General features: G+C 47.2%; 1 protein-coding gene across 2 annotated transcripts in view; it reads right to left on the bottom strand.

Annotated features, from left to right (window-relative positions):
- Positions 1-18,297, bottom strand: part of PRKCH (protein kinase C eta) — a 130,666-nt gene that overhangs the window by 20,778 nt on the left and 91,591 nt on the right. The gene's annotated exons all lie outside the window — the stretch shown is intronic.

Raw genomic sequence — 18,297 nt, 5'->3', positions numbered from 1 at the left:
GCAGCCAGAAGCACTGTCAGGATCATGACAGGTCATCTGCAGACTTAGGCAATGCCCGCCTAAAAATACAGCAGCTCGTAGCACCTCTGCTTTGCAGCTGCCAGACAAGCTCCAGGCACCACTGCAGATGCAGGAGAGGAGCTCTGATGGGAGCTCTGTGCAGCACAAACAGCTCACAGCTCATTTTTTGAACTGTGTCAGGTGTTGGCCCAAGAGCTGCCCAGAGCCATCACAGCAGCACCGTGACAGGGTGGCTTGACAAAGTCATCTTTAAAGCCATTCTGATGCCCACATCAGGATCAAAAAATAAAATACATTCTAGGGTCTCAGAACTCCTTCATGCTAGATTCTTGATCCACTTTGCCCTTTGGTTGGATATCTACTTCCCTAGGAAGGGAGAGCAGTAGGAAGGGTGGTAACATAGGTGGTGACATCTCCACATCAATATAAAAACCTGTGGTTGAGCTGCAATCTGAATCCAGCTTGATCCTGTTCATCCTCTATCTATGATCCTAAAGTGAGAATCAGGGGGTTGATGGCTGTGTTGTGTATTGGCATTTCCACAGGACTCCAGACAGCCCTCCCTCAGCTACACTGCAGCACTGGAAAGATCAAGGACACATTGTGTAAGACAATCAGAGCCACATCCTCTCCTAAAGAGATAAGGAAAAGTATTCTTAGCCTCTTTTGAATGGATGGGAAAGCACAGGATAGAAGTTAAGAAATTTGCCCTCGTCCCCCAGAGACAAGGCTGAACATCAGCTTCCTGAATTCCAGCTCGGATCTTAATCACAAGATCACACATCCTCTCTCTTCAACTTTAAGATGGCTTGGCTACACAAGCCAGCGAAAAGTCTTTCTGCAACACTGCTGCCCTTCCCAGCAGGCCCACGAGCTGCCAGTGAAATTTGGATGCCAAGGGCAGTGCCCATGCCTGTTTCATGCTGCAGTGTTTGCTCTGGGTGGGATGCTCAGCAGGAGACACTTATTTTTTCCCTTCTGAGAATCACAAATGATGGCTGAGGCATGTGGGCAAAGGCTTGTCCTGGAAAGGCTTTAGGCAAGCACAGGGAGAGGTTTGTGCGTGGTTGCTCACAACAGCCCATCTTCAGCAGTAATTTACAGCCAAAGCTCCTGTTGCTCTTCCCTGTGGTTCCTGGCAGGGCAAGGAAGCCCTCCAAGCATGAAGGCAGGCCTTGTTTTCAGCAATCTGCCACGATGTGGCTGAAATGCACAGTTTATTCTTGGCTTGGTTTTAAATGCAGCAAACACCTTCTCAGTCCTGGGCAGTGCTGACTGTTGCGGTGTGCCCCTAAAGATACAGCTGGAAGGGGAATTTTGGTGAACTCGCTTGGAGATCCTCCTAGCAAACCTCCTTCTGTTCCCTGAAACATCCACCACGTCCTGGAACACTTTGGGCTTACCTCAAAATACACCATCCTTACATCTGAGCCAGCAGAAACACAGTCACCAATGTGGAAGAGCAGAGGCAAGAGACAGCTACGGGGCTGGGCCAGCTCTGCTGACCACGTCGCCAAGGCACGCTGCCACTTCCCAGCCTCTGCCCCACAGGACGTGCTGCAGGATCTCCCAAATCCCTGCTAGCTGCACAGTGCACCATGCTCATCCCAGCTCTGAGATGGCAGGAGTCCTGCAGGTGCGAGAGCGCTGCGCTGGCTGTGTCCTCCCAGAGAGCCTCTATCTCTGTCAGTGCCATTCAATTTAAACCGTCTGCCTCTCGCTGGGTAAGCGTAGTTCTAACCACATGGGGCAAAGCTCCAGCCCTTGGCTTCTCCACACTGCACGTTAAACCCATTAACAGTGTCTGTTGTCTCCTCCTGACTTCTGTCCAGCAGTGTGAAACCCAACACTTGCATTTTCTATTTTCACATAACCTGTAGTGTGACGTTACTCTGGCTCTCACTTGCTCAGGCCCTTGGCTACGTGCAGATCATTTCAGAAGAGGACCTCCCATGACCACAGAAGGCTGCTCAATGCTCTTTGCTCGGCAAAGTGACAGGAGATCATCCTACGCTTCCCTCTCAGAAGTCTCATGGGCCAGCACAGTGGCAGCCTCAGCCACGGGCTCTTCTGGAGCCTGCTCTCTCTGGCTGCTCCATATGATAAATCCCTGGGAAAGCTGTGGTTTGAGCATTTGTCCCAAGCCATCCCAGCAGCTGTGAGCTCTGAACTCACTCCTTGATGCTGACAGGTCTCCCCACGCACCGAACCCTGTAAGCCAGCACGGCCACATGAGAGGAAAAACACTGACAGTTCTCTGAGATTTACAAGGAGCTCTTCATTTTTGCAACAAGGATTCCGGGAAGCTGATGAAACTGGAAGCCATCCAGCTCAGAAAGGCCAAATCTACCTCATTTCCTTAATACTTGCATTTTCCATCCAGTATTTTTAGCAGTTCCATGAAGCAGTAACGGCAGAGAGGTTTTCTGAGGCTGCGTTTCTAAGGTCCAGCTGAGGTTCTGCCTTTCACTGGCAAACCTTCCCTGGAAAACAGGCTTCATCCTGACTCAGAAAAGGCTCTCTTTGTCCTCACCCTCAGCTATGGCACACTGGCTTAATGGCCTTGTTTAGTCTAGACCCAGAAGAAATGACAAAATGAGCTGCTTCAGTGTCACTCACTGGGAGAGGTGTTCTTTGCACATCTGCTGCTCGAGTTTGACATTCGTAAAAAACCCAAAATTACAGTTGCAGATGATCTGGTCCTTTTCCAAAGCATCTGTCAAATGCAATTTCCCTGCACCAGGGACTTTTGCCAGGGAATGTGGGTGATACAAGTACCTGCCATCTCACTCCTGATGTAGAAACTGTATTTGAAAGGATGAAGCTTAGTGAGTTTTTTCCTTATTTTGGTTTCATCACCCTGTTTTGGTAAGGGCTGTCCATGTAGTAAGGATCCAGAGGTGTAAGGGTGGCAGACACTGGCTTCCTGCCTCCCCTCAGGTTTATCCCAGATTTGCTCATCTCAAAGGTCCAGTTTAAAGCTCATGAAAGCCTGGTGCTCCCATCTCAATGCAAATCACTCAGTCGTGAAAGCAGTGGGTGCCAGCCACAAAGGTAAATGTGGCTAACATAAAACTCCAGCCAAATGGTTTTCAAAAAATACACAATGAAAAAAAAAATTCCCAAACCTGAAATCAGCTAAATGAGTAACTTTGGCTTTCCTGAAGGGGAAAACTTTCCCTTTAGACACTCCTTGGAAACACTTTTGTGTGAGCAAATGTGCATTCAAGTCCCTTTGCAAGCAGGGATAAGATTTTAATTTTTCTCCACCTCTTCTGCTGAAGTCATTTTACTTCACAGAAATACTGCAATCTCCATCATGATGCAGAAAAATGCATTTCTATTGCCTGCCCTGGTAGCCAAAGCAATACACATTTCCAACGCCTGCTCCAAAAACACTGTAATTTTTTTTTAAATGAAGCAACTTCAACAGAGAAGAATGAAAGATGTACAACCTGCAGAATAGCACAGTTGGTAAGATAGTTAAGGAAAAGGCAGTAGTTTTCACGTTGGAGGCTTTGCTCCAAATACAGTGGACAACAGATTTAAACCCATGCTTTGATTAAATAAGGAGGAGAACAGATGGAGGTCTCAGTTTTATGTAAAGCTCTAAATACTCCTCTGAAGCTGATAATATCTCCCATTTTCCTTTGCATTCATAAGGAACATTCAAACTAAACCACTTCATTTTACCTGAAACTAATGCTGTCTTGACTTGCAAAAAAAACATATAATTGCTTTTAAAAAGCCTTAACATTTATTTTGGGCTCACAAAACTATTTTCTATCTTTCTTTCCATACTAAATCTTGGAGACTCAGTTAGGAAACTCAAAGAAAATAATTATTTTCATGAATCTATTCCCACCAGCTTTGGACTAGGGATCTCCACATTTTGACCTCAAGATTTTATACCACTTTGGGAATTAAGGCCATTTCTACTGTAAGTCTTGGGTTGTAGAGAACTTGCTTATAAATTCCTTCACAGAAAATGGCTCACATCTCCCACATTTTTCTAATAACAACCAAACATTATTTATTTCTATGATCAAGTAAACTTTTATAACCAGAAACTTATACTCTTATAGCCCCAAGGAAGAGATAAGCATGTCCTAGGCAGTGGTAAAGCTGAGTGGCAGCAGTAAATACAGGCTGAAGCTGACACCTGCAACATATTCTACCAGAGCTAAGACATAAAAGCCCAGGCTGAGCTGCTGGTATTTGCTTAGGCACATCTTTAGGGCAGGAGGAAACACTGAAATCACAAATGAAACACCAGGTTACTGGCCTTTGATAAAGGGAGCCACAAAGCAGAGATCAGAAAAGGATCAAGCTTCAGCAAGCTGGAGAAAAACAGTTGAAATCCTGAGTTTTGCTGCCAAATGGAAAGAGGTAGGACACTATTGTTACCCAGCATATAAGCAGTGTGTAGGCATTTACACACACCACTGTGTGGGCATTGCAGGCTGAGATGGAAAGTGTTGCTTTACACACCTGCAGCTTCCCAGCACAATTCCCAAAATCCCATGGGAATCACTCTGTGTGCTCCATCCTCCCCAGCACGGCACGAAGTAATGTCAAAATACACAGGGACTGAAAAACGTAACTTCAACTCTTTGTTTCCTTGAAAAACATTCCTTTGGGTAAAGAAAACATTTATTTTGGTTTCCAAACAACCTCTGAGGTGAAACCCACCCAGACCACTGTCAGCCACATAGGCAGCCTGGCTACAGCAAACTGCAACCTGCAGTGCTGCATAACAGGACAGAAATGAAGGGAAGATCTCTCCAGACATTTGTAATTCGTAATTACCAGAAAGTGGGAATGAAACATAGCAAGTGCCCTTCTACACTGGCCTAACAGCCAAAGGTTGTTACCAAAATCTGACCAGACTTCAGTGTTCAGGGACTGTAAATACAGCCACCACGGCTCCAGGCTGACCTTCTCATTTCTCACAAACAAAGCAATAGCAGAAATATGATATAATGATTCATGGATCCAACACAGAACCCAGGGTAAGTGGTACAAGTAAGTGAAACTCCACTGAAAATCCACACCCATTGCTGGGCCACCTAACAGTAGACAGCTGCCTGTCCTTGCTGTCCATGGGAGCCCGAGGAGGCTTGGGGGAAAGGTCCATCCTACAGCCACCTCAGCATGCGAGCAGTGCTCAGCATGTGAGCCCAGCACCATTCCTGGGGCTTTTACAGCCTCATCCCACCAGAGCACATCCTGCAGACTGCACAGACAGCTGGGGAGGGGAATGTGGCACAATACAAGAGCCTCCTGCCTTGTCTCTGCTTCACCCAACGCACCCTGCTGGCACACAGAGTACAGACCTTTGGAAATGCTCTGCAGCCATGTGCTAGGATAAAGGTGTGATGGATTAGGGATACTCAGCCTCCAAAGCAGGCTCCACCTCTCTTGCAACACAAGATGTTACAGACTGATGCAATATGGACTCAAGTCCAGGGTCAGACTCAGCACTGGAGCATGCTGAACACTCTCACCACAGCACATGGCTAAGGACTGCCCTGAGGGCAAGGTCAGGAGTGGGTGAATTAGCCCAAGACAGATCCTCACACCCGCATCTGTGCTCTTCAGGACGCCCAAAGGCACTCGGTATCAGTCTTGCACACTCACGGGGTAATTCTGATTCTTGCTCTGCTGCTTGGGCTTCCGGCTAAACAGACTGGCAGGCACTGTATCCAGAAGTGCTCTGTTGTTATTATTTTAAAGTCAAGCAGCCCTTGAAGCACAAGGACAAGTTTCTACAAGGAATCTGCCTGCATTAAGGCAGCACCATGGGGTTTTTGGCAGAGATGGGCTGGCACCCAGCGCTGCTGGCTGTCCATCTGCCTGACCCCTTCCTGCCTGCAAGGGCTCCCCAACCCACATCAGAGCACTGGCCCTCTCCTGCTAAACCCTGGGCTGCTGCTCTGAAGACAAAGCAGTGCCCAAGGCACTGACTTCTCTTACAGCACAGGAGATGGCACTACCCAGCATCCAAGACCTCTCCGGTGGTTTGAAGCACCAGCACTCCCTCTGGGCACTTCAGAAGGGCACCTGTGGAAGGTTAACACAATTACTCACAGGATTTCATTGCTGCTGAGATGAGCAGGTGTGATTCATCCTCCAGTTAAAACAAGAGTGGTAGGCTCAAGGACAGAAGCAGAGACTAAAAAGCCTGGGCACACCACGAGAGATGATCACAGAGCTTCCCCCACGCTGGAGGTACAGATCCAGTGGGACCTCACCGAGTCCCTCTGGGGTCAGGCACACCCACAAGCTGCCCCTTTACTGCAGCCACAGCGGCTGTAAGAGGGCTGATGACAGTGTCCACAGGCAGCTTTACAAGGGCAAAAAGACATGGGGGACATGTGAAATGGGGCAGCCACGAGCCAGAGCCATTACTGGTGAAACACAGGCGTGCTGGAGGTTGCCACACTGGAGTAATCCCAAAGATGGCACAATCCCTATAATTTATTTATACGTCTAAATTGGTGTGCGTGCATTTTTAATGGATACTTATATATAATCTATGTATTGTTTGCTGCACTTTTATGTGGGACTCTAATCAGGAAAGAGGAGCTACACTTGAAGTGTTTCCCTGAATCCCAGAGCATTTGTCCCCCCGTTTACTGCAGGAAGGGGAGAGGTGGAGGGAAAAAGGCTTCGTGTCCATCTTTTGGTATGGATGCCACACGTTCTCTCTCTGGATGAGCTGCCAGCCTAGTCCTGTGATAGACTCCTCAGTCCCACTGGGCAGCAGCACTGGAATTTGCTGGCCCTGAAACATTACTTGCTGAGTTGCTCCCAACAGAGCCTTTATTTTACTGCTGCCAGAAAAAGAGGGAAAAAGGGGAAAAAAAGAAAAAAACCCCACCAACCACAATGTTTCTTTTTGTGCATCCCATTGCCTGAACTCTTCAGAGGAGGCACACAACAGACTCAAGACCCAAAAGCAGGAACAAGAATCAGGGGACTGACGGAGTTAGGAGAGGTTAAAAAGCACAAGCCTGTTGTGTCACTTGGACAAAAATAGATCAATGTTGATTCAAAGCCTGATACAGAAATTAAAACGAAATCAGGTTTGTGCCTGCAGCACAGCATGGTCTCAACACTACAAGATGGAGTGAGAGTTATCCGGGATTAGTCATCACCAGCTGCCCACAGCCCACCACAGGGCTGCTGAAGACTCCAAGCTGTCCTGGTAGCATCAGGGTTGGCCTGTGCTGCTGAGAAGGCTCCTCCTTCCCCCAGCACACAGCGACAGGTCCCCACTGTGTGCCACTAAGCCTGCCCTGGGGGAATGAGCCAGCAGCCCACACCAAAGGGACTCTCCTGCTCATCCCACAGCTGCCATGGAATCCACCCTCTTCACACTCCAGTCTTAGGGGGAATATTTCGCTCCTAGAAATAGCAAAGAAAATAAAAATGAAAGTGTCCCTATCCATGAGGATGATGTGTGCAGACTGCCTCTGGCACTGGCTTGGGCAGCAAACCAACCTGTGCTGGTACTGGCAATGCCAGCAGTGCTCTGTGGGAAGGACACTCCTGCCTGGAACCTGTAAATCTGGTCAGGCAGACTTCTCCACATTCATTTGATACAGGTAAGGTTCACTGTATTCTGAGCCTACCTCTAAATCTAGGGAAATCAGTGAAAGAAAAAAACCAACTCCTGTCAAGTTCACTCAATTCTGAAATAGGCCCTGAGAAAAAAAAAATACTTAACCTTATTAAGGCTCTGAATTACAGATCCAGATTTATAAAGCTAAGGCTACAGGTGCTAATCTCCTTTCTATAATGGAATAAACAAAGCTGAAGGCAGAAGTACTGTATTTTTAGACAGGATTTTTAAAAGCACATTGCTTTGGCCTGTAGATTTCCACTGCCAAACTTACTATTAACTTTTGAGGGAGCATCCGTGCTGGCCCAGCATGGCTGCTTTTGAAAATCTCACCATCTGCACTGAATTTTTATGCACAGAGCAAAAAAGAACAGTCTCCCTGCTAGTGACACATTGTGGGCACAAAGCACACAGCCATCCTACTGCTGCACACGAGGGGGTTCTGCCTGGTTCCCCTTGGAAGAAATGAATGAATTTCCTAGGAAATGCTGTCCTGAGAGCTGTTTCTTAAAAAAACAGACGGACACCATCACTGATATAATTGGCTCTTTTTTTTTTCCAAGACTCCAGGTAACCTTTAGGCAAACAGTGCTTTTCTGACTGCTCTGATCTCTCTGCTTTTGACCACGGCAATCATTTAAATATAAAATGGAAGAAGCTTGTCTAGGAACCTAGAAGATGGGTCATTATCCCAAGATTTAGTTTCTCATTTCATGTGAATTACAGGTGATTCACCCAGCGCTGTGTGAAGCCCAAGGATGCTGGATAAGCAGGGCAGAGCCAGGTGGAATTCCTGGATGGGCATGCTCAGCTCTCTGCAGTCCCACTCTGACTCCACCCAGGCTGCCTGCATGCAGGAACCAGTGACACTGACCTTTTTGCCAAGCCAGCAGGGACAGACCAGATCCCATGTGTCACCCCAAATGCCACACAGCATCAAACAGACCCCAAACTGCCCATCAACAATGCTGGCTGGTGTTATCCCCATGGCACATCAAGTACTTAACCCTCGAGTCTCATTGGTCTGGGCTCCCTCTTCAGCTGGCACAGGGGAACAGATGCTTTCCCAAGCCACTTCAGGTCCTCTGAACTTGACTCACCAGCTGACAAGGCTACCAAAGTTCCCAAATCATTTGCCTTAGATGGCTGCCTGGTTGTTAGTAAAGCAGCAGTAACCCAGAGCAGGAATCAAGTGATGCTCACCTGACATGGCTACCAGGCACAAGGAGCTGCCAGCTGCCTTGTTCCTGTTATGTATGAAACAAATGAATCACAAAATGAAATAAGCGCTGTCTCCTCTGCCCCATCAAGGAAAAAAATTAGAAATGGGATATGAGTGAGGAAAGTCTGTCTTCACAATGCTCAGCCCTTGAATTTTTAGCACATTCACACATCGAGTCCCTGCAAGTCCCTTTGGCCTCTGACACGTGTGACCATGGAGAAGGATGCCCAGGGTACTGTGTGTCTATCTGGAAATATGCCTCCTGACACATTCAGATTTTACTATTTTAGCTGTGGAAGATCTGAAGCCGTCAGGTCCCTCTTGCTTACACAGGCTCCAATTATATGTCTTGCTTATAAATCCCTTTGGTCAGGAAGAAGACACCACAAACCCCCACCAAAACTTATTTCTAGTCTAGGGTGACAAGAAACATCAGGCAAAAACCTTGGTGCCTCTTGCTGAGGCACCACATCAGATCAAAGCTCAGAATTACAGATTTTCTACCTAAACCTCCCATGTTTACAACACAGGCCAGAATTGCACAACAATACAGATTTTCTATCACAATGCAAAAGTTAGTCAACTTGAAGGCAAGGTGATTTTCAAAAAACTCCTTGTCTGTGCTCACTAGAGATACACCCAGGTGGCATCTAAAGCACACTGTTTTTTAGCTCATGTCCTCATCAAAGTTTAGCACTCTCCACCTACAAGGCTACATTTTTATTTTGTGGCAGGAAAGTACTTCTTAATGTTATTGACAATTCCAGTGGTTTCAGCCATCAGGTACTTCAAACTCATCTCCACAGTCAAGTACTGCTGCTCTCAGACTGGACTGCTGCTCTCAGATACTCTCCCATGAATAAATAATTGATTGAGGACTAATGGAAAACCATGGAGGCTCAGGGAAAGCAGAATGACTGTACTGTCCTGAGAAAAAGGAATAAAAAGGGCATTATTTTAATACCAACATGCTGAAATGCATTACCTACAATTGACACATTAAAGCTAACAAACCCCTGGAATTTTTCTAGATGGATTTGCAGACATGGAGCAATAGATAGCCCATGTCATCTCTGCACTTTGGGGACATCATTTTTAAGTTTACCTGTCCTCCATCTCTGTTCTCAAACAGACTCCACAATGCTTTACTTCACAAATGGTTTGCAAACTTCTCCATGTTTTTGCATGAGGAATGACTCCACAGTACCTGAAATGATCCCATGGCTGTGAGAGCACAGGACACTGTTTGGGGGGTGCTGCTGCAGTGTGCTTTGTCCTGGGCCGTTAACAGGAAAGCAATCACACCATGCCACACCAGCTGCTTTCCCATCAAGGTTATGTCCAAGAGCATTTGGAATCAGCTTTTGAACACTGGGTTACTTCACTTCCTACCTCCCGTTGTCCCTGTGGTGACTTGGGAAGAACCACAGTGATACAAACACAAACCCATCCTGCGTCCTCTCCAGTCAATCTCTTAATTTGGCGCTGCAGGTTTGGAATCCCTGAGTTTCCCTTGCACACGTTGGCATCTCCACAGCCACCTGGAACTCAACCCTCAGGCATTTGGTTTGCTGCCCACACCCCAAGTGCCTGCTGGCACTACCAGCAACCATCACCATGGCTGGAATGACTCAAAACAGAAAACACCCAACAAGATGACAAGGTTTACCAACAGCCTCTCATCCCTCCATAGCAACCAAGGTGGCTCTGCCCAGGCATGGAGCAGGAGCAGCTGACAGCCAGGGTGATGCTCGGATGCAGCAGGCTCTGTCCCAGCGCTATCCAAGCTGTAGGGATCAGGCAGAAACACTTTTTCTGCACATCCCCAGATGAGCCTGCCTGGCAGACTCCTTTGCCAAGTGTCTCTCCACCCTGGCTTTCCATCTCGAGCAGAAGCACTCCACAGCCCGCCGGCTCCGGTGCCCACACGGCACCTTCATACCAGAGGAGTCAGAGCTCGGTGCTGGTGACACATGACTCAAACACGCAGTGAGCTGCTCTTAATCCCAGCAGCCGAGTGAGCAGAGCTCCCCTCTGTCCTCAGCTGCCCTTTTCTGGGCAGCTGCAGCTTTTCCTGGCACCTGACTAGAAACCCTGTGGCTTTTACCTCATGTGCGTGAGGTAAAATGTGGATTTGGGCTTAGAGCCTTCCTGCATCTTGAAAGGGAAGTGTTCAGGTTTAGCACTGTCCAGCTGCTAAGGTGGCATCAAGGCTGCTTTTCAGAACCTAGAGACAGCAAGATCCCTTTTTCTGGTGATTTAAGTCTCCTCCTCCAGCAGCACAGCCACAGTGCTCTCCAGCTGTACCTGCCCCCCCTTGTCCCATCCGTGCTTTTCAGGGCAGTGAGGGTGCAGCATGCCTGGCAGGCAGTGTCCTGCAGGAAGCTGCAGTGATGGAGGGGGAATCCAGTGCTTCCCCACACCCTATAAAAACCCCAAAGGCAAGAGGAAGGCCCTCTGTGTGACACAGCTGCAGGCTCTGCCCCGGGCAGAGGACAGCGCTGCACCTTACTCACATTAGGAGCAGTTACAGGAATGGAGTCATTTCCCGGCTGGCTCTGGCCAAGCTCCCCCCACAGCTCTGTGTGGTGCTACACAGGACTTCAGGGAATTACAGAAGAGAATCACAGAATGGCTGTGGTTAGAAAAGACCCTAAAGATTATCTCATTCCAACCCAGTTGCTATGGGCAGGGACATGGCCCAACTTGGTCCTAGGAATGGCTCAGCCTGCTCAGGTGGCAGCCTCAGTGACTTCAGCCCTATCACACACCCCGAATTTTGCCAGACCCTGCTCATATCACACTCTGCTGCTCCACAACACTGTCCCCTAGCACAGGCTGAGCCATTTCTAGGACCAAGTTGGGCCATTCCTAGGACCAAGTTGGGCCATTCCTAGGACCAAGTTGGGCCATTCCTAGGACCAAGTACCACTCAAATGAGCGAGACTGGAAAAGTCTCGCCTCACCTCCGTGTGAGTCCTACATGGGTCTGCTGTTGGTATAAACCACAAGTTACTTCATGACTTTCTGGCACACACAACTGGCATCAACAGCCAGCGAGTGGGATGGGCTGTACACCCATGAGAGCAAAACCACAGAGAATTAACCCTGCAGTGGGCTGGCAGAAAAGCCATGGTACTGTGAGCTCTCAGAGCAGCCAGAGAGTCAGAGGCTGTGACTCACTGGGAGAGGCTGCACAGAAATAGGGCTTTCAGCAAGGCCCACAGGAATTTCTGCAGGGAGATTCTTCCCCTAGAGACAGGCAAGGGGACTCGCCTCACCTTTCCCATCAGGGAGCAGATCCGATGACTGCTCTGCCAGAAGAGGAATTCACTATTGTCCGACTGGTTGTTTCCAGTCTGGCTAAAAATGGGATCACAGGAGACTAACTGCTCCACTGGAGGAAAAAAAAGAACTAGTCTGGAGTGATGGAATTATTTTGTAGACTGTTGTTGTTTGGGTTTGTTTCCATCCTGGCTTAACGAGCATTAATGACTTCAGACGGGGGGGAGGAAAGCCATTAGGGAGAACATGATCCACACAGATACCTCTGGCACAGCACACACTTCTGTCCCAGCCAACCTCTACAGCTCTAAAGGCATCCCTCCCTCCTCCAGCCTTCAGAATGCAGGAAGGTGGCTGAGAGCAAAGGGAAATGTTAATTTTTCCCTTTTAATTGGCCCCTGCAGCTCAAATACTTGAGCATGTTAGCTATGCTCAGCAGCATCTTCAGAAAAACTGCTGTCCCTCCTCAGTGGCAGGGAAACAAAGGGAAAACATCCCAGAAGAGTGGATGCTCCTGGCAGAAAGCAGCGAAGCCCAGAGCCTGTGAAATAAAGTTTGTTTTGTTTGCGGAAGCCAGGCTGAATCTTCTGAGACTCATTCTGGTGTCAGCAGAGACAGAATGAAACCCAAAGCCAAGGTAGGTAATTAATGTTGAAATTCCTCCTTACATAACAGCACTGGGACAGACACTCACTTGGCCAGTGCTGAGCATGGCTGTGCCAGCACAGCCCAAAGAACCTGGGAGCAAGCAGTGCCTGTGCTACACCCAGAGGCCCCAGCCACCCTTACACGCTGTGGGCTTCAGGGAAATAGGGATTGTCTGGAAATGATGTGCTTATTTCTATAACCCACCTCTGCTGAAGGACAGTTGTCTTTTAACTGCGTCTCTCAGGGAACAGGAAAACAACGTGAACTGCCCCAAACCACAGCAAGGTCCCAGGGTCCCACAGGCAGAGCAAAGACTTGGAAATATTAGGAGCTTCCCTGGAGAAGAGGTAGAGATTTTCAGCATGAGCCTGGTTGTAGGAAAGTGAGGAGAAAGTAGGGAAGGCTCTCAGGCAACCTAAGAGTGACTTCAATTATCCTGACCCAGATATGACAGAACGTGAGATACCCAGTACTCCATGCCACATTTAACTCGTGCAGAGGCAACAGCCAGGCCTCCAAAGACCATCCTCTCTCTTCCATGTGTCCCCATCCCAATGTCAGCTCACTGGCAATATTTGGCATTTGCTGCCTTGCTTCCTGGCCAGCAGGGATCCAGAGATGCCACAGGCTGATGCTGGGAAGCAGCAACCAACAGTTCTGGCAGGAACTTCTGACTGTCCTGTGGCTTGGGAAAACCATCAGTCCTGAAGGACCCCAAGGCAGCTCTGTATAGAGATGGCGAGGGGCAGTAAATAGAGCAGGCTGCAAGATAGTTTCCCATTAATTTTATCACACCAAATAGCTGTCCTTCCCCTGGGGCTATCCCTGTCAGGGCAGTCACCAGTTTGAGTGAGCAGGGCAATTTCACAAGATCAAAAGAGTGTAGGGGAATCTGTGACATAGAGACTTTCCATGCATGAATCCAACTTCAGCCCACTCAAGCCACAGAGGACCTGTGGCTTTAGGGGTTTGAAAGCTGGTTTCCCTTTGCTCTGGCTCATTTCCAAAACCTCCTAAGTTCCAAGAAGCAGCACAGTTTAGTATTGCCTTTTCTGACAGCAGACAGGGAACTATGTTTCAAGTGGCTCAGTCACTGATAAAAGATATCTACTTAAACAGATATGATGCCACAAAGGCTTATTTGGGCATTTTCTCTTTGTGTAAGGATAGGGAAAAAAACCCATAAATTCAGGTGGGAGTTACACCAGTCCTGCCTCAAATCTACGACCAGCAGATCAGCTGCCATCCATGGGCCACCCCAACTTCAAAATTAACTCTGCAGTGCAAGGCATGAGCTGACTGCCTGAATCTCCCTTGGCTTGCTGCATCCCAAGCAGCACAAAGGACACCAAGAGCTGTCACCCTCCTGTGGGGGGTGGCCCTGGCCCCAAAGAGACCCCAGCAGGAGCAGGACTGGCAGGCCCAGCTCTGGTTCCACGCTCTGTGCTGCTGCGAGGGTGGAGTGGCCAGGCAGTGCTGCCTCCTGACCTTCCCAGTGCTTGGACTATCTCTCTGGGAGCTTGGCCAGCTGGCAGGAGTCACAGCTTCTCCTTGGCTTTCTCATTTATCAAGGCTGGACAGAGTAGCAAGAAGCAGGAGTCAGCTGCCAAGGTTTTTGCTCCCTCTGTGCTCAACAGGGTCTGAAGGAAGAAATTCTGGCTGTAAAGCTGCTGTTTGGACACCAAGTATCAAGCTACTGCTCAAAATATATGAGAAATTATATAAGTAATACTGCAATGGGGAGCCCCAGGTAGGAAGAATGGTTATAAAATAAAAGAAAAAAAAAAGAGAAGGTGCAGGAAATGTCAAAGGTTACAAAGTTGATAAGATTGTGTCAAAATCTCCAAAGCATAGGTAAGCATACAATTCCTCAACTTATAGTTAAGAGATACTGACAAACAGAAATACAAAGCACAGTAATTCAGCTTTTAGGCACGAGTCAACCAGGACATGGGACCCTGCTACATTTTCATGCCCAGGTAAATGTCAAAAGGAACGTAACAAGATCCAGAGAAGGAAGGAGAAAACCCAAAGCCTGCTTGCTAAATGTCACACACCAGCTCAGACCCTTAGCACAAGTGCCACAGAGTCTGGACATGGAGACACACGGCAGCCTCACTACCACAGCCCACGCTGCCTGACTGGAATGTCCTTGGAGAGTCTGAAGGAAGCACTTCCTACTGCCCCTGCTGCCACACAGCTTTGCACATGGCAGAATGTCATGCTCCCTTGCACAGCTAACCCTGCTTTTCCCAATTTATCCTCTCCCCCATCCCACTTCCTTTTCCAGCACAACAACCAAAGATGGCATGACCCACTCTGGCCAGGCACCATGACAAAAATGCTTCAGATCAGAAATGCTTCAGATGTGGATGCACACATCCTATCAGAGAGACTTTACCGTGGCAGTATGCCTGGATCAGGGACTTAGCTAGTAAATAACCTCTCCTACTTGGAAGCCATTTTCTTGATTCATGAGCACTCCTCTACCATGCTGCTGAGAGATTTGTGAAGGCAGCTCTGGATGTTAATAATAAATCGTGCTTGTGAAACTTTAATTGATTCAGAAGGAATCAGCTCAGAGCATGGGGGATCTCTGTGGTTCTGAATATATCACATTTGTACACGGTTGAGACTTGAAGGCTTGCTCCCCTTTCCATTGTTGTCAGCTGGAATACTGCCATGCTTCTTCAGTGGAATAATAACCAGGTAATACAATTCCAAGATTAAATTGTGCCCTCAGGCACAGCCTCATAAAAGGGGAGGTTCTCCAACCTATTAACAGCAAAGGTGCCATGACTCAGAGGCCAAATGATGAGCAATGCTTTCCCCTTGCTCCATGAGAATAGGCCCCATAAAAAGCAACCTGGCCTGCACCAGCAGCTAAGGACAAGCCCTAGCACCAGTTCAGCTGGCACACAGAGGGCAGAAACAAAGCTGTGCCCACCATCCTGCCCAGGGTACCACTGACAGGAGAGAGAAATCTCTCCCACAGAAATTGTGAATTGTAAAACACTTATTACTGCAGCATTACCCTGTCATAGTTAAAATTTTCCATTGTGTTATTATTTTTAGTTTATATCTGTATCATTACAGGCAGCTCTGAAATAAAATCTGCAGACAAGGTGTGACAGTGATGCACCACTAATATTAAAAGTTGCTGGATGGCTTTACAAAATTCCTCTGCTTGCATAAAAGCAGAGTAACCCACCTGCTCCTCAGCATAAAGAACAAGATCTAAACATTGGGATTATTAACCAAGGGAACATCAGGTGCCAATCTTGCTGCAGCTAAAAGAGCAAGGCTGCAGGCCAAATATTTCAACACAGAGTCTCTCATTGTGTCCCTCACAAATACAACAACTTCACCCACTGCAACACGTTGTGATGCAAGAAATCTTCCATTTCAGCAAGTCAGAGGAGCAGATGCAACAGTGTTTTGTCAGCATAATCCTTCTTTCAAGAAGTTGTACAAAACATTTATTAAGGTTGACAGAGAGACCTTTTCCCCAGCTATATATATCAGCCTCCTAATGCCAACCCAGGGCTCATGTTCTCAGAGAGTGACACTGAAAGCTTCCTCATTTTGAGATGGGTACAAAGATCAATAAAATTACTGGATTAATGCTGGGCAATTCTGGAGGGCTCAGAGCAAATGTTTTCAAAATTTGTGAAATCATATACCTGAATGCCCTTGGTATCAGGGAACATGTTAAAAGTCATATGAGCAGTTCTGGCTAAAAACATAACAGTTCTATTTAGGGGCAGGTTTTAAAAATAAATTTTAAGTAACATAAAATATATTTAAGTCTTTATGTTTTCTCATTCTGGTGACCTTTATGCCTTTAAAACAGAATGAAAAGAGCAGGAAAGACAGAAAACCAGTATTTTTGTAGAAAAGTTTCTTCATTTCAAAAGTTCTAATCTAAATATTCCCTGGTGCTCTGGGACTTAAAATTGAGCCTAATTCTGGTTTCCAAGTCTCCTTTCTTTGCAAACTTGTAATTGTTACACATAGCTATTTCTTAATTGCATCTGCATGCTCTTTAATTGTGAAATGCCTGCATGAGGATGTATTAGTCACAAAGGAATGCCAGAACACAACTCACATCTCATCACCTATCCCCTCCACAGATGAGGAGATTTTTTATTTATATTTTTATTGCACCAGCACCAGAATTCTCAAACAACACCAAGCTCTCATTGCAAGCATTCCCTAAATGAGTCTGTGCCTGTAAGAGTTCACATATTTTAATATGCAAATGTAGCAGCTACACCAAAATAAAAGGTGAAAGTATGAGACTGGCATTCAGCAAAGGTTCTCCAGCCTTGGGGCAGGTGGATGAACTACACAAACTCTTGAGGCCCCTTTGAGCTGGGTTTTTTAATGATTTCTACAAACTCATTATGTGCAGGGTTTGCAGGTTTTAAATTAGTCCCTTTAAATAACCATAAAGGAAAAGTAGACACTAGCAGAGCCAACAACTTCTGTGGGCTATTCAGTAGTCCTTAGTCATGTGGAAAGTTCCACCAAAGTTCACAGACGATATACAGTGGAGTCAATGGGGCACAGAGATCTGATATGTGGATCTCAAAACAGGACAGCTCTTCGTAAGCACAACTGTAAATCAGGACTAAACTGGCCTGCACTCTGACTGATTAAACATGACACGGAAACGTGAGAGGCTGGGTTTTTTTTTTTTTTTCCTCTCTGCACTTTCCATTTGATCAAGTGCAGAGAAAATCCTTTAAGCACTGCATGCCAGAGGCTGTAAAAGAGCCCATCTCACAAGCATGCAACAACCACACTGGAGTAGAAAACTCTGTGGAAGATGCACTCTCTAGAAGCACAAATCAGCCTACACGAGCTGTTGACTGTCAGATAAGATAGCCACAGACATCACTACACTCCTGACCCCCAGACACATCCCTTTATGTTTTCTAAAGCTGAATGAAGCATCTCCAGAGACTCCAGCATGAAAATTCCTCTTCTACACTAAGCAGTTGTTGTAGGGATGGCACTGCTGGTGGGGTATTCTGTGCCAGTTTGCAGCTTTTAGCTGATTTGCTTCACTCATTCACCAGATAATCAGCTTATATTTCATCCCCTCTGCTGCTCTCAGAATGCAGCACATCCTTCATTTTACTCTGCTTACATTTATATCCACTCTGGTCTTTGGGGCCCCAATCCCACACAGCACCGAGCCTCGGAGCGCTCCCAAACAGAGCTCTCGAAGTGACAGCGAGCAGATCCCACAGCTGAGGTTATGGAGACTCACACCCGTTTTGGCACTGGTTGGGCTGTTCCCACCCTTTCCTCAGATGCAAACAACTCTGCCCACACAGCCAAATCCGTGGGGAACAGAGGCATAAAACACATCAAATCAGCAACGGTTACCTAGAGAGGCATCAACTGTAGCACATTCAAGCAAAAACTTTCACTGCGCAATAAAACAGCTTGGGTTGGAAGGCACCTTAAAGATCATCTCATTCCA

This window comes from Anomalospiza imberbis, chromosome 6 (genome assembly GCF_031753505.1).
Source record: "Anomalospiza imberbis isolate Cuckoo-Finch-1a 21T00152 chromosome 6, ASM3175350v1, whole genome shotgun sequence".
NCBI lineage: Eukaryota > Metazoa > Chordata > Aves > Passeriformes > Viduidae > Anomalospiza > Anomalospiza imberbis.
The sequence above is the reverse complement of the archived record's forward strand: the minus strand, read 5'-3'. Positions and strand labels throughout refer to the sequence as shown.